Genomic DNA, 12,577 nt, shown 5'->3' on the forward strand with positions numbered 1-12,577 from the left:
CTCCTGCTGGCTCAGTCCTGCATAGTTGAAGAAGTTGAGCAGATTCACTGTTGGGTTAGGTAGTCTACATAGGAAGGCAAAAAACACTTCTGCCTCACTCCTCATCTCAGCGTGTCTCTGCTTTCTTGCTCTAAAACACTGCATTAGCTTGCAAAGTCAAAGTTAAACCCCTCAGGTTTATCGTTTGAATATGAGCCTCTGCAGGTCAGTGTCTGTGGAAATTTTCATTTCCTTCACACCTATCCTTCTTACCTTGTCCTAATAGGAGACGTGATTAAAGACACCAATATTATCATGCTCATCTTACGTGATAGATGGCTTTTACATCAGCTATGCAAAAATCAGGGGAAAATGCAGGTCAGTGTGTTTTACTGAAAAAGCAAGGTATGAAAAAATGAGCCAAGTTTCCTCTTTTTCACTGAACATCCAATAAAACAGGGTTTCTTGGATTAGAATGTGTGGTTTGATACCTGTTTCTCAGCAGGAGGGAGTTAAAAAAATGAAGCCCCTGAACACCAATGGTGGGTATAAATTTGCCTTTGCTTAATGTTACTATTATTTTCCAGTCACATTTTTAACTTCTGAACACTTTCGGTATAGGATTTCCACCAGAAATTCTTGCCCCAGCATGGCTATATCCATGCTTCACTCAACACAGATGCTCACATAGAGATAATCTGATGTTTTAAATGCATATGGTGCTGTAGTAAAAGCACATCTGAATGATCTTAAGACAGCTATTTATCCAAAGCTTAAATATTTCAGAAAAATTGTAAGTTACATTTTGGTTTAGTTTTTAATGTTCAATAGGCAGATTCTGCTGCCAGTGAGTTGTGCATGAATCCTGAATTGACGTCTCTCATCGTGCTGCTTTGATTTCACTGATTTGCATGAACATGGTGTTTGTGTACACAATGAGAAGGGTGTCAAACCACTTTTATTTATGCTAAATTTATACTGGTCTCACTAATGCCATGCTGTGGCTCTCTGGGATGTCTGAGAGTTGGTCATGCTGTGGGTTCCCTCTGAAGGACCTCAGTGTCCCACCACAGGTTCTTCCAGGGCTGGGAAGGGGCAATCGGTCTTCTTAGATCCCAGCCCAAACTGTAAGGACTACCACAGACTCTCCTCTTTGTTCTTTTTGGGCTGCAATTTGGCGTATGAAGCATAACAAAAAGTGAAAGCTTGGAAGAATGTAAAGTTTCTCAAAGTTTCTCAAAACTTCCTTCAAAGTCAAGCTCAGTGTGAGACATTCATAGAAAGCATTTTGAGTAAGTAAAGCATGAGCAGTTATGTGCTAAAATAGCCCTTCTCCAGATAACCACAACAATGAAATAACTGCCATAGCTGTCATGTCTCAAAGAGATCCAGCAGGAAAAGCATGAAAATGCAGAGCTCCTGGTGACAATCCCTGGTCAGGGCTGAGGGTACTGGGGAAATGGTGAGGAGTGTGAAGGGACTTGCCAAGGTGTTGTCTTCATCAGACTGGTTTCTAGATAAAAAGAAAGCCTGTCAGCTCACTGCTATTCAGAAATGCAAAAAGGAAAACCACAAACACAGGCACCAAGCAGCAAAGCAGTGAGAAAGAAAGCTCATTTCTGCTTTATCCAAATACAGCTAGTTGTTGCTTGAGCCCAAAGGGATGGCAGGAATGTCCCCGACAATGGGATCTCAACTCTTAAATTCAGATTACTCCTGCATAAATCCCATGGAGCAGAGGACATTCCTGCACGGTGCTGGGAAAGCTGGTTTGCTTGCTCAGCCACCAAAGTGCCTGGCATAGTTCCTGAGCACACCCTGGTCTGGCAACATGACTTTGCACATGCTGAGGCTCAGCTCTGAACCCAGCATGTTGTGCTGTGCCATGTTGGGCTCCCTGACCCAGCATGGAGATGACAAGAAAATCCACCTGCTCTTAGGAGACAGAAATGAAGCTACAAGTCCAGAAAGATTTAAGGGCTTGAGCAGGGGGGATAAAGCCTTTTTAAGTGCTGTATGATCAGAATAGACAGAAGAAGTGCTAATAAAAGGTCAGATACAGGCAGATTTAGAGGCACTGGGAAAAGATGTACCTATTTGACTGGGTGCCAGGGAGAGCCCTGCAACAATGGGGTTTGAGGGAACACTCCAGGCTTAGACTCTCATGCTTAAGGCTTTCAGCCCTGCTTTAGGCAAGGGTGGGAGGCTGGGCCACAGGCTTTCCGGAGGTCCCTTCCAATCTGAGTCCACTGACATGCTCTAAATGTGCTGGAAAACTCCCTGAAGTTTCTTGAGAAACTGTTGGATGAGAAATACACCATCATCATAATATATACTTACCATGTCTTCTGGTAAGTGCCCTGTTCTGAGATTGAAAATATCTCATTTCAGTTGCTCGCACTGCCTCAGACTTTCTGGATGATGCTGAAAATAAACCCAAAATATCAGAGCAGTCAAACTAAACTTCCCATTAACACAGCATTCTTTTTCTTGGCAGGAGCTAACTCAGGTCCTGGGTAAATTGTTTAACCAGTAATCCCTGTGTTGTGCTTTTGGTGCCCACATGTTCAAGGATGAGAGTAATCACTTCTTCCTTGTACTGTGTGCCTGTCTCTGGTTTTGCTCCGTGCTTGTACAGCACCCAGCACAACAAGTCCCAAGTCTCAATAAGTTCTTGTTGAATCCAGCTGTAAACTCCTCTCTCTGTTGAGTGGCCATGGCCATGGCCATGAAAATGCTGCTTTCTGGAACTTAATCTATCACAATTTGTCACTGAGGGACAAACCCTGGAAGATAATTTCAAGTAACATTTTATCTTTTTTTTCTAATGAGTTTAAGAGATATTTTCACTCCCTTTTGCTTTTGAAGATGGTTTTCTGAAAAGATGAGAGCTAGCACACAAGTCAGTCAGCAGTTTCCCTTTTGAAGGTTCATAATATAAATCACACCCTCCTGTTTGAGCTTCATATCTCTGCCATGGCCTGATAGAGCGAGGATGGGTAAAGGATGGTTGCCGCTACCCTCTGTGAGAGGAGATAATTAATCTTCCAGCACAGCTCAACTGCCCTCATTCAAACCCCCTCATGCAGGGGTGCCTGTGCCAGGCGAAGCTGCAAAACTCTTCTTCCACCAGACACAGTGCAGAGCCAGGGGTGAGTTTGCTCTGATTTAGGGAATACAAAAGTTTTGCTTAGGTTTTGTGCCAAACCTTAAACCCACCACTTGAGCTGTCATTGATACTATTGCAGGAGGGAGTCAGAGGCATCAAGCAGTAAATTCAAGAGAATTAAGACCATCTGCTGCCCAGGACTGCCAGCCCACAGCTCCCTGCAGTCAGTTGAGACAAGCAGTTACAATACCCAAGTTACATTCACTCAAAAGCCACATAAACCCAGTCAGTAACGATCTGTCCCTCTTGCACTCAGCAGTAGGTAAAAGCCAGTCAAAGCAACAGTTTTGCTAGAAATTCTAGAAGTTCTTTACAGAGAATAGTCACATATATGTATATAACTGAATACACACATAGACACATAAACATCTCCTGGTTAGATCTGAGTTCTCGCATCAGTTGAGTACCTGTCTTAAAGAGTCTTCCATGCCAATGCCAAGGGAGTTGGAACTAGATAATCTTAAGGTCCTTTCCAACCCTAACCATTATGATTCTATGTAAGTGGACATCCGCGTGAGTCTAGTTTTAATAGCCCTGTAAATTATTCTCTGGAGTTAGTCTCTGGGATTCCAAATGCAAACAAAATGCAACCAGAGACAGTGATAACACAGTTCATTACAAAGGGATGGGAAAGAGGCTTTCTTTTTAGCCACTCCAGATCATTATTTCTCCTCTAGAAGCAGGCACCATCAAGGGGACAGTAAGACCGTTTACCTCTGGATTGCATGAGGCTGAAAGACAAATGTCATAGAATCATAGAATCATAGAATAGTTAGGGTTGGAAAGGACCTTAAGATCATCAAGTTCCAACCCCCCTGCCATGGGCAGGGACACCTCACACTAAACCATATCACCCAAGGCCTCGTCCAACCTGGTCTTGAACACTGCCAGGGATGGAGCATTCACAGCCTCCCTGGGCAACCTATTCTAGTGCCTCACCACCCTAACAGGAAAGAATTTCCTCCTTATATTCAATCTAAACTTCCCCTATTTAAGTTTTAACCCATCACCCCTTGTCCTATCACTACAGTCCCTAATGAAGAGTCCCTCCCCAGCATCCCTATAGGCCCCCTTCAGATACTGGAAGGCTGCTATGAGGTCCTAAGGTCCTTTCAATCACTTTCTAAATGTTTCTAAGCTGAAAGCACTCCCATCTCAGCAGCAGTTTTCTTCAGAAGCTAGCTAGTGCTGTGAGTGCCTTTTGCCAATAGCAGCTATAATTACATTAAATGGTTGATTTGCAGAAGGAGGAGAACGACACGTGCAGAGCAATGTTATACAACACCGCAAAGAGTTTGCACACTTCTGTCACTCCAGAAAACCACTTACAATGACACTCACATACTCCTATTTTCTCTCTGTATTTTGGAGATAAGCCTGTTTTGAATTCTTCTGTGGGATTATCTGACGCCTGCACACAGCTTGATTCATTGCAGCCATTAGAGAGGAGCTGGATGACCCCCAAAACAATTCCTTGCTATGAATAGCCATTGTGATCCCATAGACACAATGGCACAAGATGTCATGCATCCTTTCCTGAGCTTCACAGAGGGATGCTCACATACAAGAACAAAACAAAAAAATGTTTCTCCTGGAAACATATTGGTGTTTGTGTAAGTGCTTTCTACCACCAAATGCTGTCTTTTCTCCCCAGGTCTGAGCTGTAATTAGATTTCTACCTTTAAATCTGAGTGCACTTTGTAGGCTTAATAAAGCAACCAGCAGCAATAATGGCAGTAATTACAAATGTGTTCAGTGTTCAGAACTCAAGGAAAATACACTAAAGATTAAAAAGGCCATCACTCATGATTTATTTTTGAAACCACACAGGCAGAAATGGGCAAATTTGCATGTCTATAAATATCATAAGCACATTATTTAGGGCATGTGTGTGCTGAGCATTCTTCTGGAAGACTCTGGGCAGCATTAAAGCATGAGAGCGCAAGCAATCTGGGAAATATCAAAATATTATAATCTGCTACAGAGACACACAGCTTTTCTTTATGGCTTGCAAAACTATGCTCAAGATTCCAGATGCACTCCACTGTAGGACTGACAGTTTATCACAAATGGAGACTGCACAGGGAAGTATTGCTAAACCAGTTGGCAATGGATCAGCGAAACGCCTCAGGGAACAGTTTGTAATAACCAGTTATCCCACATGTACTGTCAGTGTCCAAAACACATGCAGAATGGATGGGCACAAGACATTTGTAGGGATCTCGGCTGTCATGAGGAGTTTCTCAGTTCCTTAGGAGAAATTCTGCTGGAATTTGGCAATATCCTGAACACAAACTGCTCCAAATAAGCCATCAGGAGACCTGAAGTACTCTGTTTTCCCATCTGCCCTCCAAAGGGCGGAAGAACAAACTGTGTCTAAACAATAAATTACAATAACTTATCCTCTTATTTTGCTATTTTTCATTTGCCAGTAACCATGAAGCATTTCTCCCAATAACTCCTCTCAGTCACTACTAAACCGGGCCTGTAACAAAACTGAGAGATTGCCCACTTTTGAAGCCTGGGAAATGAAGAATGACAAGGTAGAATTTCTCTCAAGCTTTAAATTAATCCCAAGCATCTCCTTTCTCCAGCCATCATACAATGTGGGTCCAAGATGTGCACCTGAGAAGCATTTGACTCCAGGTTGCTTGGTCTCAGCACATGCAATGTGGAAGAAGCCTGTTCTGGGACCTTCACTGCTCTTTGCTCCATTAGCTCTTTTGGGACTTTCCCATTTGTTCTCTGGCCTTCGGACTCTCAGGAGTAAGGGGTGGTATATTGTTTCTGGTGCCAACTCTACCACCATAATTGAGCTCTCACATCTCTGCTGGCTGGGAAAACAAGGTTCTAAGCTGAAAACATGGCAATGGTGTTGGTGGCTGATGCCATTAAGACAAGACCTTTTTCTGCAGAACCAATCGGGAGTCTACATGGGCCTCCCCACCCTGGATACATCAAAATTAAGTGTTTCCAACCTCAAGCTGTACACCAGTGTGCTTCTCCAATTCTGTTATCAGCTTAGGTAGGTATTGGTGGCAGTGGTAAGAGAAGTGGCCCTCATGACACACAGCGATTTCACACAGTTGAGAATGGGAGCACAAAGAGCTACTGAAAACACAACCATTTCTGGCTCTGCTCTGATGCTGGAAATGCTTCGCTCAAGCTGGCAGGCATAGACTGCCTACATTTCAGCTGGGGAACCAGGACCACAGTCCTTAAATCCCCATTTTTTTAAATTATCTGCATCAACAAAGCAACGACTTTTAGAAAACACAGTGCCTGTCAGTTCATGTTTATGTATGTAGGATCCAGTGTGTGTGGATGAAGATATAAATATGTGCCCAAGCTTATGCAAGCTTTCTAGCAGGACAGCGACAGCTCAGATGTACTCTACCCACTCACTGGTGGCTTCTGAATCTCATTTTCTAAATATACCCTGCCCAGTTCCCAGAGGGAACACAGCGTTTGGCACCTCCTGGGGGGAAACACAGATGTTTGGCTCCCAGCCCCTGGAATTTCTTGAACTTCTGTGGACCAAAGGAGAAAGGCCAGAGGTCGAGCAGCACTATTTATTCTGCCCTGTTTCCTACTAATTGTTCAAAACTGCCCAGCAGATAAAGCATAGGCACTTTTTGTCAGCAAGACCTGGGGAGGCTGCCAGCATGGATCAATGAATTCCAGTCATTCCTCCAGGCTGCTGGGGGCTGCCCCACTGGGGAAAGCCGGCCCCACCAGCCCCCAGCCTACTGAAGAAGGGCCTGCCCCAGACAGACCACCTCGTCCTCACGGCACTGGCTGTTTGTTTGCTGTCTCTCAGCAGGGAAGAAATCCTGAGGCTCAAGGAGGTGTCTCGCCCCTGGGAAGCCAGAGACCCTGGAGAGACAGCCCTGGTGAGGGTGCCCAAAGCACTTCTTGCTTTTCAAACAGGACCACAAAGGAAAGAGGGAGAGAGAAGATGAGACACTTGGGCTTTAAATATTTGCATTTTCATGTCCTTAAGCTTTAATTTATTTAATTAAAGAAGGTGATGAGGCACTGGCACAGGTTGCCCAGAGAAGCTGTGGCTGCCCCATCCCTGGCAGTGTTCAAGGCCAGGCTGGGTGGGTCTTGGAGCAATCTGGTCTAATGGAAATTGTCCTTGCCCACAGTAGGGGGTTGAAACTAGATGATCTTTAGGCTCCTTGCCAACCCAAACCATTCTATGATTCCATGAATTTCAAAGAAAAGCATCTGGAACACACCCACAAAGTAAGAGGTATTTGCTCAAAAGTTAGATCCTCAGGATCAAGGTAGCAAACAACTGCAGCCCTAAGAAAAGAGCTGGAATCAGCACAGTCCCTTCTTGTGGCACTCTCCTAAAACTGGGTGGCTGCTCCCACGAGGGCATGGGCTGTCCCAGGTACTTTTCCCAGCCCAAGCAGTCACACACGTCTGTCAGACAGCAGCCCAGCCCTGGGCACTCACTGGGATTGGTACCAGAAAGCTGCTGTTCTCTGAATTGCCTCAACCCACACAGAGCAGCAGCTCCAGCTGCACCAGTGCTTTCTGTGCCATCAGTGGGTCTGCACTCAGTGCAGGTGGTGGGCATGGGGCGTTTTCATCTCCAAAACAAAAAACATATAAATGTGCTCCAGCTGCTTTTTCTGTCAGTATGCTCTGTGCTAAAAACAGAACTGCTGCAGTAACAACTGCAATGGTTACCTGAACAGCAGGTCAGGGTGGCACTAAGCTCCCTGGCTGGTCTCTCTGGCACTATTGCCACTCAAATAATGGGGGAAAACAGCACAAGTGGTGGCCCATCTCTCCATCCTGCCCTAGCATCACTTGCAAGGATCATAACTGAGTGGTACCTGTCACATGCAAATACCCCCAGTCTGCAGGATATCCCTGTCACAGAGGTGGCACTCATTCTGCACCACTTTCCAGTACTTCTACAGTGAGAAGAGAGAGGTCTGAGACATCTGTATCCTCCAGCCAGTCCTGATCACCCAAAGAGGCTTTTGGGTTCAAACAGGTTTGTGCATCAGCTTCAGCCTCCTCTTACACTGTCACCAAATCACCACCTGGCACTGGGTGGATTCCCAGCACCAGGGAAACATGAATGTGGAGCAATGCTATCTATCTTCCATTCCATCCCTCTGTCCGTGCCCCGGGCATGGTCTGTGCTTACTTACTGTGTGGACATCTGCAGCTTCTATGGCTGTAAATACTAATGAATATCTAAAAAACAAAATCTTCAGCCTGCATTGTCATTGAATGCCATCAAGATTTTTTTTAGAAACAGCCCTATTTCTTTCACTTCTATGTTCTCTGCCGATTTAACCTCTCACAGAAGTTCTTCTGGGGGAGCTTTAAAATGGTCTATAAAATGGTCTATAAAATGGTAATATCCCATTCTGTCCCTCTCCTCCCTTATTTTTCTTCCCAACCACTAATATGGTCTCAAATGCATCATACCCACTCTTCCTCCAACAGGTAGAAAATCTGTTAGAAATAAGAGCAAGACCATGACTATCTCTCTGATCATTACTGCTACGCCTGCTGCATGCCAACACCACTGTGGCAGGCTTATCTACCTAACCAGAGTCCCTACAATGAGTCTTGAAGCCATTTCAGGGCATGCTACAATCCAAACAGGTCTTCCTGCAAGAGTTAAATCAACCAGTGCTGTGTTTTCATCACTGAGTCAAACTAGCCTAACATTTTGTGAGTTAAATATACCCAGATCTCTATTCTGTTCTGTATTTCTACAGTACCTAGCACAGCAGTGCTCTGATTCATATGCAGTGTTCCCAGGCATGGTCCCAAAACAAACAAGAAGTTGCAACTCAGCAGTCTCAGGCTTAACTGATGGGGTTTTTAACTGATGGGGTTTAAGTCACCCGCTGCAAACCCACTAAAATGAAGCGGAGTGTGACTTGGTTTCCATTGGCACAGAAGCACTTTCTGAATGATTTCCAGATCAAGAAGCAGGGCCCAGGAGGTTCAAATTCTTTAGCCTTGAGCCCAGACTTCAACTGATTGATTTAGGGGCACAGTACAGCTGGGTTAATTGTGTAAAGGAGTTTGGCCACAGAGTGCTGTTAGCAACCCTCTCCAAAGCACTGGCATAACATCAGCCAACAGCACCCTGCACCACAGCAGTGCTGGTGAGACTCCCTGCAGACACCGGGGAAAGGCTGTGCACAGTCCTTTGGGGTCAGCAGCATGGCCAGCACATGAGCTATATTGCTCATGAGACCCATGTCTGGAAGTAAATAACCAACCATGCACACCTCCAGCTTGCCTTCAGTTAACCTAAATATCCCCCACTACCATGATTCAAATGAGTTTGGACCCTTACCCAAAGAAGCAAATCAAACGTGCTCTATTTCAGCCACTGGTCTTGGTGGAGCAGAGAGATGGGGATGCAGTATGTCTGGAGTTTGTCTTTTACACTGACAGGGACAGATGCCAAGTTCATTCTTATGTATTTGCTTATGGACAGTAGTAACCATATTCAAAGAGGACTGGTGTCCCCTGCTCGACTCATCTCCAGGGGAAGCTGTGTGGTCACAGCACCTCTCCTCTCCTCTGTCCTGAGTGCATTCTTCCTTGTCCCTGATAACTGTCTTGCTGACTCTGGTGGACTTGTGAACTAGGCTAGATCTGTCCCAAACTGCTGGTGGGATCTTGTCATGATTTAACCCCAGCCAGCAACTAAGCCCCACAGAGCTGCTCATCCACTCCTCCCCTGCTGGGATGGGGAAGAGAAACAGAAGAGTAACAGTGAGAAAACTTGTGGGTTGAGATGAAGACAGTTTAATAGGTAAATCAAAAGCCGTGTGCACAAGCAAAGCAAAACAAGGATTTCATTCACCACTTCCCACTGACAGGCAGGTGTTCAGGGCTCCATCACACATAATGATGACCTGGGAAGACAAAACACCCTAATTCCAAATGTCCCCCCTTCCCACCTCTTCCCACAGCTTTGTATGTTGAGCATGATGTCATATGGTATGGAATATCCTTTTGTTCAGTTGGAGTTTGTGTTCCTTCCCAACTTCCCCTGCATCCCCAGCCTATTCACTGATAGGGTGGTATGAGAAGCAGAAAAGGCTTTGACTGTGTGTAAGCACTGCTCTGCAGTGACTAAACATCCCTGAATTATCAACACACAAGCACAAATACAAAACATAGCCCCATAGCAGCTACTATGATGAAAATTATCCCTGCCAAAACCAGCACAGGTCTCTGCCCAGGGCTGCTTTCTCCTGCTCTGTCATGCTCACAGGGTTGTGCAAAGGGAGTGGATAGGGTGGGCTGCACCCCAAACCTGGACAGGGCATACAGCCCTGTGTGGAGGCTGTCTCCTTCATGAATATGGTTAGATGGAGTGTCCCAGCTCTTGCAGGTCCCCAAATGCCACCATCAAGAGCCAAGAACAGGGTTTTCTGGCCCGTTCCCAAGTGAAAAGGGAAGGAAGGGGGATGAAGCGAACAGCAGAAAGGCCTCAGTAGAAATCAAGGGCACTCCATACCTTGGAACAGCTTTCAACCTCCTGCTAGATGAAGTCCAAGTGCAAATATGGTCCTGCTCAGAGAGAGATGATAAGGATTGATGCTATAAGCAAAGCAACAAGCTCTTAAAACACTTGCTAGAAGTGTGGGAAGCCACTCAGAGGAGCCAGAAATCATACAAAATGATGGTGGCTATGAACTCAGGAGCTTAGCCCTGGCCTGCTGGAATTGCTCTCATAACTCCAGTCTTAACACATGATCAGTTTAAGGGAGATAGGAAGGGGAGAAGGAGTGCAGGGGTGCTGTTATGCATCAGGTGTACATACCACTGCCAGCAACCTGTCACTTAACAATGAAGAGCATGGTGGTGGAGCCCACTGAGTAAGTGCATACGGCATGTGAAATGAAGGAGAAAGCAGTGAGGTCTGGAGCTCACTGCTCCAGACCACCAGGACTGGTGAGCAGGAGAAAAAATGGAACAACTCTCAAGCTGCCAGAAAAGATACAAGGGAGAAGCTGTTATCCATGACTGGGGCTGAGGGTGGCTGCTGGCAGTCAGACATCCCTGCACTCATATTCCAGCTGCCTCCTATGGAAAGTGCATTTTATAGCAAATGTAAAACACCAGGGACTTTGATTCACAACTGGAATTTATTTCTGCCTGTGGTTTTTGTGGTAAGGCTCTAATTTTACAGATCACTGCCCCAGGTTGTGATTAGTAGTGAGAGAGGCCATTAAAAAGAGATATACAGAAGATACAGGAGAACTACCCACATTATCCGCTAAGGCTAAGCAGAGAAGCAAAGATTTGACTCTACCTCTGTAAGAGGAAGTTGTTTCCTTTCAGCCAGAATTAAACACCTAAGCCAGGTCAGTCCTTTCTTGCCAAAGAAAGATGAACAGAGGAGCAGTGCACAGCTAGACTGTACCTGTACAAGTAAGGTGAGCAGAAAGAGGGCTGGGCCATGGGCCTGGTACTTCACATATCCGTTGTCCATCCAGCAGGACTCTGAACATAGTCTCAGCATAGTCTTGGCCGAGCAAAGAGAGCAGCTTCCTTATCTGGAAGAGGCATTATCCTCATGGAAGTAAGCTGGGCCACAATGTTGGCATCATAATGAAAAAACAGAGGTTTGGCTGGTTAATTTACTCATCAGTACAGGTACAACACCAGACACTGGAGATCTGGTTTAGATTCTGCTAGATTAAAGTCTTCCATCACTATGGAGAGCACAACCTATATGATGTAGAGGGGTCAGGCTCACTTTGCATCTGCTGCTGAAGGAGTCCTAGTATTGTAAAATGAGTGCATGTTTATTGAAGTAGGCACTGAACACCTCATCCATCAACCTGAGACTCATAGTCCATAGTACATTATAGATGTTGCTGGCCCAAAGAAGAATTCACTGTTTTATACAAAGTGAAAGATCTGCAAAAAACAGGATTTAGAAAGCCCCACTCCAACATCAGACAGTCTGGTACCTTGGATGCTCTCCAGGGCTGGCTGAGAGACCTGCATCCGTCTCCTTCTCTGCCGACTAATGACCGTACCCCTAACCCTGTGAGCACACATTGTCATTAGGCACTTCCTTTCCCCAGCAGTGCTGGACTCAAATGTCACCCATGCCAGGAGAGCTTGTTCTCCTTAGACCAGACTCAGTGTTGCCCAGGTGGAGGCAGAGAGCTGTCCTCATGCCATGTGCACACCAAAAAGCTGTAGCTGCATTAGTGTCCTATTACATCAGTGAACAGAGACACAGGATCATTTTCATGTAATATACTACCAGCTAAAATAGCAATATGAACTCCTTGCTTCATGTTCTGAGGAATTTAGCCCAGACAGGATGAAGCTGGCCATATGTTAGACTGGACTGCATGTAATCTCTGACTGTACCATGACAGGACTCAAATATGCATCTCTGAGGCA

The 12,577-nt window shown here is 45.4% G+C and overlaps 1 long non-coding RNA gene across 1 annotated transcript; it reads left to right on the forward strand.

Moving 5' to 3' along the window:
* Positions 1-253: 253 nt before the first annotated feature.
* LOC134163752 (uncharacterized) lies at positions 254-2,556 on the forward strand. The gene is made up of 3 exons (XR_009964833.1): positions 254-357; positions 485-521; positions 2,477-2,556. It is a non-coding gene; the product is annotated as an uncharacterized LOC134163752 (long non-coding RNA).
* Positions 2,557-12,577: the final 10,021 nt, after the last annotated feature.

This window comes from Pezoporus occidentalis, unplaced genomic scaffold (genome assembly GCF_034315485.1).
Source record: "Pezoporus occidentalis ecotype Australia unplaced genomic scaffold, CSIRO_AGI_Poc_V1 ctg206, whole genome shotgun sequence".
NCBI lineage: Eukaryota > Metazoa > Chordata > Aves > Psittaciformes > Psittacidae > Pezoporus > Pezoporus occidentalis.